This window comes from Marmota marmota, unplaced genomic scaffold (assembly GCF_001458135.2).
Source record: "Marmota marmota marmota unplaced genomic scaffold, marMar, whole genome shotgun sequence".
NCBI classification, from domain to species: domain Eukaryota; kingdom Metazoa; phylum Chordata; class Mammalia; order Rodentia; family Sciuridae; genus Marmota; species Marmota marmota.
In genome coordinates, this window is record NW_026000026.1 from 15,496,295 (window position 1) to 15,507,763 (window position 11,469).

General features: G+C 46.2%; 1 pseudogene; it reads right to left on the reverse strand.

Annotated features, from left to right (window-relative positions):
- Positions 1-10,333: 10,333 nt before the first annotated feature.
- Positions 10,334-11,469, reverse strand: part of LOC107157627 — a 2,853-nt pseudogene continuing 1,717 nt past the window's right edge.

Here is an 11,469-nt window from a genome sequence, read left to right on the forward strand (position 1 = left end):
AGGCCCACTCAGGACAGCCGTGCACTCCAGCCACACACAGGCCCTCTCTAGGGGCGGAGGACTCTGGTCTGCTCTCCTACACTGTCCTCAGGCCCCTATTCCATCCCAACATCTCCCTCAGCCATTGCTACTTTACTACTTGGACACCATCCTGGGCTTCCCTATGAAGCTTCTTTGGGGTCCCTACAACCCTAGCATGGGTATCTATCACCCTGGAAGATGGGGTGCTAGACTCATTCTTGGGGACCCAGTAACTCCCAGTGCTATCCCTGCCTCCTCCATCTGGTCTTGCAACTCACGATTGAAGTCCTCTCCTTCTGGAGAGGACAGGACAGTCTTTAGTGGCATCCATTCTTCTCCGTCCTATGGCTTATGGTAGAATTTGTGTGCTCTGGATCTGCTTGGCTTTGTGTGTAATAGAGCCAGCCATGCCTGGAAAAGTACAAACCAGAACCCTCTCTCTCTCTCTTCTCTTTGTGTGTGTCTCTCTCTCGCTCTCACACTAAAAGCCATGGCTTTGAAGAGCACCCAGAGATTCAAACTCTCATGTTTGACTCTCATCTCATTGCCTCTCTGGGATCCTCCCTCCCCTGGGATCGTACCCTTGAGGGCTAATTTTAATAATAGTGATGTCAACTGTCAATCCCCAGCACAGAAAAAAAAAAAAAAAAAAAAGACAATGGTCGTCTTCATCACCATCCTCATCTTCAATGACACTTTAGATTCTCATTGGATTAATGCCAATGATAAAATGACTTGAGGATGTAAGTCCCACCACTTCTCTTGCACATTCCTTCTCTTGCCCTTCCACCTTCCAACATGGGATGACACAGTGCAAAGTCCCTCCCTAGGTGCCAGCCCTTTGACCTTGAATGTCCTAACCCCCAGAACTAAAAAAAAAAAAAAAAAATCTAAATAAATAAGTGTATTTTCCTTATAAATGACCCAGTCTGTGGCATTCTGTTATAGCAACACACAGTGGACTATGACACACTTCCAGCTGCAAGCAGCTCTGAATCATTCACTTACACACTAACAAGTAGTTCTTGAGCACCCACTGTATGCCAAGTGTTATATTGGGGTTTGGGGATACAGTCATGGATTAAAAAGGACAAGGTGCATGCTTTCAAGGGGCTGAGTCAAGTTCTGTGAAAGAAAGCCTCCCAGGGCTGTAAGGGTAAAGAACGGAGGAATCAGCCGGGTGCGATGGTACACATCTGTAATCCCAGCACTTCAGGAGGCTAAGGCAGCTGAATCACACATTCAAGGCCAGCCTGGACAACTTAGCAAGACCCTGCCTCAAAATGACTAGCATGTAGCTCAGTGATAGAGACCCCCTGGTGAGCAATCAGGGGAGCTGGGCTCCAAAGGCCAAGTGGGAGCTTGAGGATGCACAGCAAGAAGACAGAGCGAAGCAGGGGGTGCTACGGCTCTGTGTTGGCAAAGGGCAGAGGCCAAGAGAGCAGGAGACTGGGTGGGGTGGCTGGAGTGCAGACATGAGGGGAAGCACCTGCTAGGAATGGCCAGGGTGACAGTCCTCAGGGGTGTAGGGCACCTGAAAGACCCTGAAGGACTCCAGTAGAGCAGTAGAGCAGGAAGCAGAGGGGACAGTGGGTCTGCCTTGTTAGATGTCCCTCAGGGTATGGTCCGGACAAGAGAGGCCAGAGTTGAGTTGGGAAGAGGAGTTAGGAGACTAAAACGTGAACCAGCCAAGAGATGAAGTTGCTAGGGTGGGCCTGGTGATGAGGAAGAGGACACTTGGAAAGATTCCGGAGTTGTTTAGAAGTTAGAGCAGCAGGACTCCGTGGTGTTAGACTTGGGGTGGGGGTAGGGTTCAGGACTTCTGTTTTGCAGGAGGAAATGAAAATGGGCAGGTGATGCTGTGTCCATGGAGATACTATGTGTGTCACCTTGACTGGGCTAGAGGGTGTCCAGATTAAACCTTGTTTCTTGGTGTGTCTGTGAGGGCTTTTCCAGTTGAGATTAACATTTGAACTGATGGACTTGGGGAAGTGGATGGCTCTCCCCAAAGTGGGTGGGTGTTACCCAATCCACCCAGGGCCGGCACAGAACAAATGGCTGAAGGAGGAGGAAACCTTCTCTTTTTTCCTGCCTCACTACTGGTGCTGGGACCTCTCATCTCCTGCCCTTGGACTGAGATTCACACCATCAGCCTCCCCAGGTCCTCAGATCTTTGAACTTGAATTGCATACTAAAATACTAAAGCTGAAGATACATGATCTGTTAAAATAATGTATTATCAATGAACTTGATGGTAATCATCTGCTTCTGAAAATTCCAAATAATTTCCCCCAAACATGAAATATGTGAAAGGAAATAAAAATATGGGATGGGAATCAATGCTGTTTCACTTTCTCTGTTTGATGAATAAAGAAAATGGTTTCACCAGGCATGGTGGTGCATGCCTACAATCCCAGCTACTTGGGAGGCTGACTTAGGTGGATCATGAGTCAAGGGTAGCCTAGGGGTCATGGCCAAAGCCTATCTGAAAAGAAAAGAGAAAATGGTTTTAACATTTTTGTATTTTAAATATTCCTGATGATATCATAAAAACAGGATGTATAACTTCTAATGCACCCCAGAGAAAATTGTTTTTAAAAGACCTGGCTCACTAAAAACAAAAATCATAAACAAGATGGCGGAAGTAGGCCAAAAAGCAGTATCACAATAAATGTGAGCAGGTTAAATTCATCAACAACTCTGAGGCTGGATCAAAAGATAAACTCCGGATTGTTAGACCTCAAAGTGAAGTTTAAATATTATCTGGTGGCAATTACTGGAGGACTCAAAAATACCCAAGTCCCACCCTGCCAATCACCTTTCCTCATGAAGTTCCCAAGGGGCAGATTCTCAAAGGAAACAAAAGAAAATGGAGAAACAGATTTCCATGTTGATTCGATTAGGTCGGAGCCCTAATGAGAGGCTCCGTGGAACCCCACATCTGCATCAGAGAGCCAGCAGTCCCAGGAGATCCCCGCCACCACCAATAGCTGCCAGAGAACACAGGTTGCCAGACTGAGCAAAGTTAGCACAGAATGCCCAGTCAAATTTGAACTGCAGGTAAAGACTGAATAATTTTTAACATAATTATGTCCCAAGCAATGTTTGGGACACAATTATGTTTAATGGTGTGTTTTTAAAAAGTATTTATGATTTATCAGAAATTCGGACTTACCTGGGCATCCTGGGGCTTATGTAGCACCCAGCACACCCTAGCAGGAGCACTAGAAAATGAGAGCCAAGCAAGAGGCAGCAGGTAGCCACACAGATCCATAAGGAGAAGAATGAAAGAGGAGTTGGCCCTCCCACCAGTGAGACAAAGGGCAGCAGCTTTCCCTCCGTGCTATTTACAAAAAGCCCACGTCCCATGAAATGCTGCATGAAGGTTAAAGGCAAATGGATTTACAGATGAGAGACTCTGACATACATTTAACCACTTCCTGAAAAGTGCCCGATAAATCAAAGAAAAACACAGGTGAATCTACATTAGCATGTAAAACAGGAAGGAAGCCCCAGCACGCACCAGAACCTTGAGGTGAAGTGTGAGGTGGGAAGGACCCAGTGTGAAGATCCAACCTAGTGGTGTGCTGGGTGCAGCTGGCTCAAGTTCACTCACAGCAGTCGATGGTTGTTAAATGGCTGCTCAACCTTGAAATTGTGGCAGGAGAATTTACACCTTGGAAATTGGCAGATGCTACACATTAGGGATTTTTAGTTTTTTGAATGCTTGTTGATAAACATTTGTTGCACTAACTACTCTAAAATTCACCAAATAAGAAGAAATAAGACAAATAAGTCTAAGAGAACCTAAGGCAGATGTGGTCTGTGTCCCATTCATATCCTTTTGATTTTTCAGTATGTTCTGGTCATTTCTACCTCATCTCTGCATCAGTACCTGAGACCTCTTGTTCCCAGAACTGCCCGGGCTTGCTGCAAGTTAGAAGTGCTAAGGAACTTACAAACCCCCCAGAAATAGCCTTCAACAAATGCCTGTCTGGGAGCTGCTATATCAAGGCCCCAGCTCCCTCCTGATTTGGGTTTTTATCATTTCCCGCATTTCCCTCAAAGGCCTTCAGATGCCCGCTGAGGTAGCCAGCTTCATCACACACATTTTAACCTCTGAAAGTCCCTCCACATATGTACTTTTCTAAATATAACTTTTTCTTGATGTTTCTTAATATGGAAAAATACACTGGTTACAATTCTAAAAGATACAAGAATATATATACGATTACAAAATTTTCTCTTATTCTTTTTTTACTATTTGTATGTGAGCACATGTGCATCACTCCTTCACCCTCCTGCAGGTGCACCTTCACTTCCTGAATAAACTACTTGCACTTGAACTCTTAGGGGAGAACTCAAGCCTATGGGTATCTCCACCAGCCAGGGAGCTCAAAACGGCAGGGAGCCGAAAACAAACGCCACCAGGTGGCGCTGGCGGGTAGTGCGCAGTGCAGATGTGGGCAGTACTGGCCCACAGGGCTGTAGGCATGGCCGGTCTCTCCTGGCCTCCCCCACTGATGTTGGAAGGAGGTGTGGGTTGTTCCTGTGGCCAGGCACAGAAAGGAGGTCTGGCTAACTTTGGGTGGCGATGGCACCCAGAAAAACCCTTGAGCACAGCAGTAATATCACCATGCCACTTCACTTCCCAGCCAGGTCCCTCAGACAGCGGAGCCTCCAAGGTGGTCAAGCAGGACAGCCAATCCAACTGAACAGAGCCTGGCACAGGCGTCATACAGAGACCACACACACACACATTCCCCAAGCCAGCCCCTCCTTCTGAGAAAATGAACAGAGAAACAACTTGGCCCTCAGGCATGGCTCAGAGGTTCAAAGGAAGAGGTCATACCAACAGAATGAGACCTGCTGGGCCTGCATACTTAGTTGTTTCTCAAAAACAAGAGAAACTTTAAAACAGTTTTCTGAAATACATTCCACAGAAAACCAGCTGCTAGAAGTAATGTGTTATCCCGCTTTCCATCCCTGTGACCAAATATCTGAGATAATCAACTTATCAGGAGGCCAGGTCTGCTCTGGCTCCCTGTCTCAGAAGTTTCAGTCCACAGCTACTTGGCCGGTTGCTTTGGGTCAGGAGCGAGGCAGAGCATCAGGGTGGGAACACATGGTAGAGCAAGCTGCTCGCCTCATCGCCAAGAAGCACAGAGAGAGGAGGCAGCCATGGAGATTCCAATGCCACCTTCAAGGACATACCCCCAGTGACTTTACTTCCTCCCACTAGGCTATAGTCTTACAGTTTCTACCAACAACCGTGTGGCAATCAAGCTTTCAACACACAGGCCTTTGGGGGCATTCCATTTCCAAGCTCTAGCAGATAGAGAAAAGGCTAGACTGAGGCAAGGCCAGGTCAGGCAGAGCTGCAGGGAGTGCCTCCTCCGGGGACTTCCTGGACCCAGGCCAAGGTGTGTAACTGCACAGGACAGGCACAGCGTGACATTCCCAGAACAACTTGTAGTGCCGCAGTCTGGCTGGGCACAAAATCACGAGCCACCACACAGCTTGTAGATTCAAACAGCAACTCTTTATTCCCGAACTCACACCAGCCGTATACAAACACGTTCTGGGGAAATCCACGTTCTCTGCCCAAATCCACGTTCTCTCCCAAATTCTCCTTCACTGGGCTTCTGTCTCCCAAAATATACTGTCTGAATCCCGTGAGAACTCAAGGGGAACTTAGGCAGCAGGATAAGCCCTATTCCCAGCAGGAATAATCTTAAACCTTAAACCTGGAACCTAAACTGGGAACGCCCTAAACCCGATTATGTTAAACCGGGAACACCCTAATCCGCCCTGGTCCTTGAGCAAGGTCAACTACATTCAATGTCACTGCAAAATGTCAGCAACATGGGGTACGCTGGCAAGGAAATTGTCATACCTACTTGGCTAATGGCTCCCAGCATTGTAGGACTCATGTTCCAAGAAATGTCAGCTGGGAAGACTAAGCTCCCTTCAAAAGATGTGTACAAACAGAAAAGACATTTAACTCAAATGTGTGTCAGGAAGTGACAGAAACTGATGACCCTGTAGGCCACAAAGGGCCCCTCAGCAGGGCCAATATCAATTGATTTTCAGGCCATATTATCCACAATGCAACAAAAACAGAAATTTAAAATGAAAGGATAAACCAAAAATGGGAAAAAAAATCAAATCACTTGGAAATTTATTCCTTAATAATTCAAATCAAAGAAAGGAAGAATACTCCAGTTATAGGCCACTGGGACTCCACACAGCAAAACTTAGGGAGTGCCACCAAAGCGCTCCCCACTACCCTAAGTGTTTTTGTTATTAACCGAGGAAGTCTCAAAGTAAATGAAGAGTGGAACCCAAGGAGCGAGAAAATAAGCAGCAAGATAAACCTAGGGAGAGAAGTAAAAGTAAAGATAAAATTGGTGAGCCAGGTGCAGTGGTACAGCCTGTGATCCCAGTGACTCAGGAGGCTGAGACAGGAGAATCACAACTTCAAGATCAGCCTCCAAAACTTAGCAAGACCCTGTCTCAAAATAAAAAACAAAAAAGGACTGTAGATGTAGCTCATTGGTAAAGGACCTGTGGGCTCCATCTTCAGAACCAAATAATGATAATAATAATAGATAAAAGAGAAAACATAAAAAACAGTAGAACTAACCAAACTGAGACATGGCTACTGGTAAATAGCTATAAGATAGCCAGATTAGTGGAAATCCAATTAAGAGAGGGGCTCAGGAGGAAAGTGAGACACACACACACAACATGAGTAAAGGAAAGCAAGTTAAACCCAAGGTGCAGAGAATGTTTCGGATCCCAAGAGAATACTAAGTACATGTGGTTCCCCATCATTTGGAAAATTTGATGGTGAACAGGTGTCTTAGCTCAGGCTACCATCACCAAATAGCCTGGGTGCATTTCTCACAGTTCAAGCCCAAGGTCCAGGTGCCAGCAGGGTATATTCTGGGGGGGATCGCTTTCTCGTTTGCAGACATCAGCTTCTCTGTGTGTCCTGGGCCTTTCCTCTGTGTGCAAAGAGAGAGTGCTTTGGGGTCTCTTCCTCTCCCTACAAGGACAACAGTCGAATCTGATAAGGGCCCCACCCTTATGACCTCATTTAATTTGATCTCCTTATATTCAAATACAGTCACCTAGAGAGTAGGGCTTCAACATATGAATTTGAGAGGGACATAATTCAGTCCCAAACAGGATGCTTTTCTAGGAAATGGAAATTACAAAAAGAAAAAAATGGAAATTGCCAAAAAAATTAGAAAGCCTTGGAGTCAACCTCACGCTTGACCTTAGCCAAAAGGCTGTGAGACAATAAGAATTAACTAAGACTGACATAGAACCATTTCCAAAAAGGATATGGGTCAAGTAGTTGGCAAATTAGGAGACAAGTTCCTTCAAACTTTCAAAGGATGTATATGGGCAATTCAACCATCCTGAAAATAAGCAAATAAAAAACAGAATGCAGCCTGGTTCACTTTACAAATCTAGCACAACGGTGACACCTGCCCCGGCCAAGGTAACCAATGGTACCCAGTTGGCCTTTGCCAAGATGCCAGGTGATGAATGTGCACTTCATAGGTTAAGGAGCCACAGGATGCTACCTTGAATGTCATACCATGGAAAGAGTTTTCAAAATAAGATCTTCAAGATTAATATCCAGAATATATGAAGAATTCAAAAAACACCCTCAGAACCCCACAAATAACCCAATTAATAAATGGGCAAATTAATTACATAGGTACTTCTCAAAAGAAGACAAATGGCCAACAAATATATGAAAAAATGTTCAACATCCTAGCAATTAGGGAAATGCAAATCAAAACCACGCTGAAATTTCATCTCATCCCAGTCAGAATGGCAGTCATCAAGAATACAAACAATAATAAATGCTGGAGAGGATATAGAAAAAAAAGAACACTTTTACACTATTGGTGAGACTGCAAATTGGTGCAACCACGAGTTTCCTCCAAAGACTAGGAATAGAACCACCATGTGACCCAGCTATACCACCTTTCAGTATTTATCCTAAATATACAGTCAAGGGCTGGGGATATAGCTCTGTTGGTATCTCATTTGCATGCACTAGGCCCTGGGTTCAATCCTCAGCAACACACACAAAGAATTAAAGTCAGCATGCTATAGTGACACATGCACACCCATGTTTATAGCAGCACAATTCACAGTGGCCAAATTATGGAACACTAGATGTCCATCAATGGATGAATGGATAATGAAAATGTAGCAAATGGGTATATATATACACAATTGAGTTTGATTCAGTTATAAAGAAGAAGGAAATTATGTCATTTACAGAAAAATGGATGGAACTTGAGAAACATTATGTTAAGTGAAATTTAAGCCAAACTCAGAAGGTCAAGGGTCATTTCTGTCTTATATGAAAGCTAGAGAGGAACATTGAAAAGAAAGGTGGTTGTGGGGGGAAACTCATGAAAATCCAAGGGAGCTCAATAGAATAGAGTAAAGGCAGAGGGAGAGAGGAGGAAAGGACAAGAGGAACTATTGGGGAGTGATACTGACCAAATTACATTTTTCTATGGTGTGCATGTGCGAATGCGTAACAACAAATCCCACCATTGTGTATAATTATAATGCATCAATAAAAATATGGAAAAGTAAATAAATAAAATATGATCCTCAAATCAAAGAGGCTATCAGGAGTCCACCAGCTGAGACCAGAGGAGCCTTGAGACAGGAGCAACCCACAGACAAGGGCGGTGTGCAGAGAAGTCCTAGGCCAGAGGTCAAGTGCATGTTGAGGCGGCCTTGCAGTCGACCTGCCTTCAGGACACAGCAGGGTGATTATGAAGTGGTCACGCCAACCCTAGTGGCACCTACACATGGTGTACTTAGAGTGTGGCATGTTTAGAATATCCTGACATCCAGAAGAGGGTGTCGTGTTACCTGTAACTGCTACACGGTTCCGGAAGGCAGGTGAGCTCCGTGTAGACCTAACCATTGAACTGCCTGTAACTGTAGGACCGTCCTCTAGGTGTGCTCTGGAGGGGACACTGGCCTGATGCATCAGACTTATTCCAAGCCTGAAGAATTCAGATTCCTAATAACTCAAATCCCGCAGTGGTTCCATTCCACTCCATGACAAGGATTGCTGACTCGCTGACCGGAACACACCAGTTTTTGTTTCTAGAAAGCACCACCTGCACGCCTGGGGACTTTCCTCTCGGTGCCTGCCTTACCATCGTCAGCACCTATCGGGCTAGGGCTCAGTGAGAGGAAAGCAGACCTGGTCTCATTTGCATTATTGGTCACATTCACGCAGACAGGCCTGAGAAGTGCCACCCAGACAGGTGTCTGTGCATCCCTCTCTCTGCTCAGGTTGCCATGGTGAGCAACCAGTCAGGTCCCAGGCTCCGAGCAGATGCTGGGAACAGGCTGCCAGCTTGAGGACCTTTCAAGATGTCCATTAAAAGCACAAACAACCCCGTCTCCTCTCTACATAATGGGCTTAATATCAGCCTGCGGCACTAATGGGTGCTTGGCCTCAGAGAATCCTGCAGTGCCTAATGCCCCTTCCTTGTGATGTGATCTCCTCAACAACAAAGGGCTTCCATCTCCGCCTCCCTAGGCTGACTCTCAGGGCCCCAAGGACCCCATCGCGGGCCACCTGATGGAAAGGCTGTGGAACAGGAATAGAGTAGCTTTGGGGTTGTATGGAAGAAAGATGCTGACCTGCCTGTTGACTCCCGGGACAGCCAGGCCACGATGCCTCTGGGGCTGGGTGGCAGGTTTGGAGAAAATGGGTACTCTGTCACACATAGGACATGAATTACAACTTACCAAGGGCACCTTCTCAGCAGAGTGAAACCGGAGCTTCTGTCACCCCTGTGAGTAGGCTGGGACACCACAGACACAACTCCTTGGCCTCCTCCCTCCCACAGAGAAGCAGGCTGAGCTGGAGGCCCTCAAATCCCACCAGCCTGGGACAAGGGACTGTCAGGCTCTAGAAGGCCCCCACGAGCACTGACCAAGCTCTTGAACGCCAGCTCCAAGCCAGGACTTGGGTTTTCTCCTTTGAGGAGAGGAGAGCATATGTTATGTGTGTGCAGAGAAAAGGGAAATCAAATATAGTTTGATAATAGCCGATAGACAATAGGTAAACTTTATTCACAAAAGTATAGTTACCTGGATTCAGAACATGGGCCATAGTTTCTTGATACCAGACCTAGAAGAACTAATTTTTTATGATTATATCACTGTTACTTATTTTCCTACAGGTAATTTTTCTAGTTTCAATATTTTCCCCTCAAAAGTTAAATGAAAAAAAAAAATTGAAAGTTTAAAACTGGATCACTTGGCCCTTTCTCTCCTTGTCTCCTCTTGTTCAGAGTGCTTGCATCTCTTGATGGCCAGCATCCTCTTGGATCTGCAGTTTGGCTCAACGCATTCATGTCTTAGCAGAATCTTCTTTGTGGTTTTAGCCTTCTTGCAGAAAATTGGCCTTGTCTGCCCACCGTAGCTGCTCTGCTTCTGATCACAGCGCCTCTTTCCATGGGTGTAAAGGGAATCCTTGCCTGCCACAGTCTGGCTGGGCACAATTCAGGAGCCACTTATCAAGCAGAAAGGAACTTTATTTTTAGAACACACACGCCACACCACAGAGCTCTTCAGGAATTCCCTCAGAGCCCAACTGCCACCACCGGCTTCCCACAAGCCTCTCCACCTCCCCCACTCCTCCTGCTCTTGAGGCCGATTGGCTGGGTCGCGTGGACAGAGCCAAAAAAAAGTCCCCCAATGAGCAGCTCCATGGTCTGAAAGGGCAGGGAAACAGCCCAATGAGCATCACCGCAGAGGAGCCAATCAGTTGGCAGCTAGAAGTTTGCTGGGGCCGCTGTGAGCCAATCATCAGCTGGCAGCTGGAAGTTTGCTGGCAGCTGGAAGTTTGCTGGGGCCCCTTTGGCTGTGGCTCTCAACATCTCCCCCTCTCTGTTTAAACAACAAGCATGTGGTTTAGGGACCGTGCCTGCCTTAGGTTGTCCAATACTACATATGGTCCTTACCCGTCATCGGATGAGCTGACCTCAAGGGTCAGCCTCCTGTCTTAGGTTGGTACCATTGCAATTGGATCTTACCCGTCACTGACTACCGGTCCAGCATACAGCCACACCTGTGGATAGGTCTTTGTACCAGCAGGGGGGTGAGGTTCTTTGCCTCACCTCTGTTGGCCCCCAAATTTTAGCTGAACGACCATCACAAGCAGAAGGGAGAAAGATACACCAAGCCAATTGATGGCTCCTTTTGAAAAAATTGTACCACCAATGACACCATCAGCAAAAATACCCCAACATTACCACAAGTCGCTGCACCAACAGATAGTTCACAATGCATACAAGTGAGTTCACAATGCATACAAGTGATACATAGTCCAGGCAAGTTCTGCAAGCAGTTCAGTGATAGCTATTGCAGAAGCTGTAG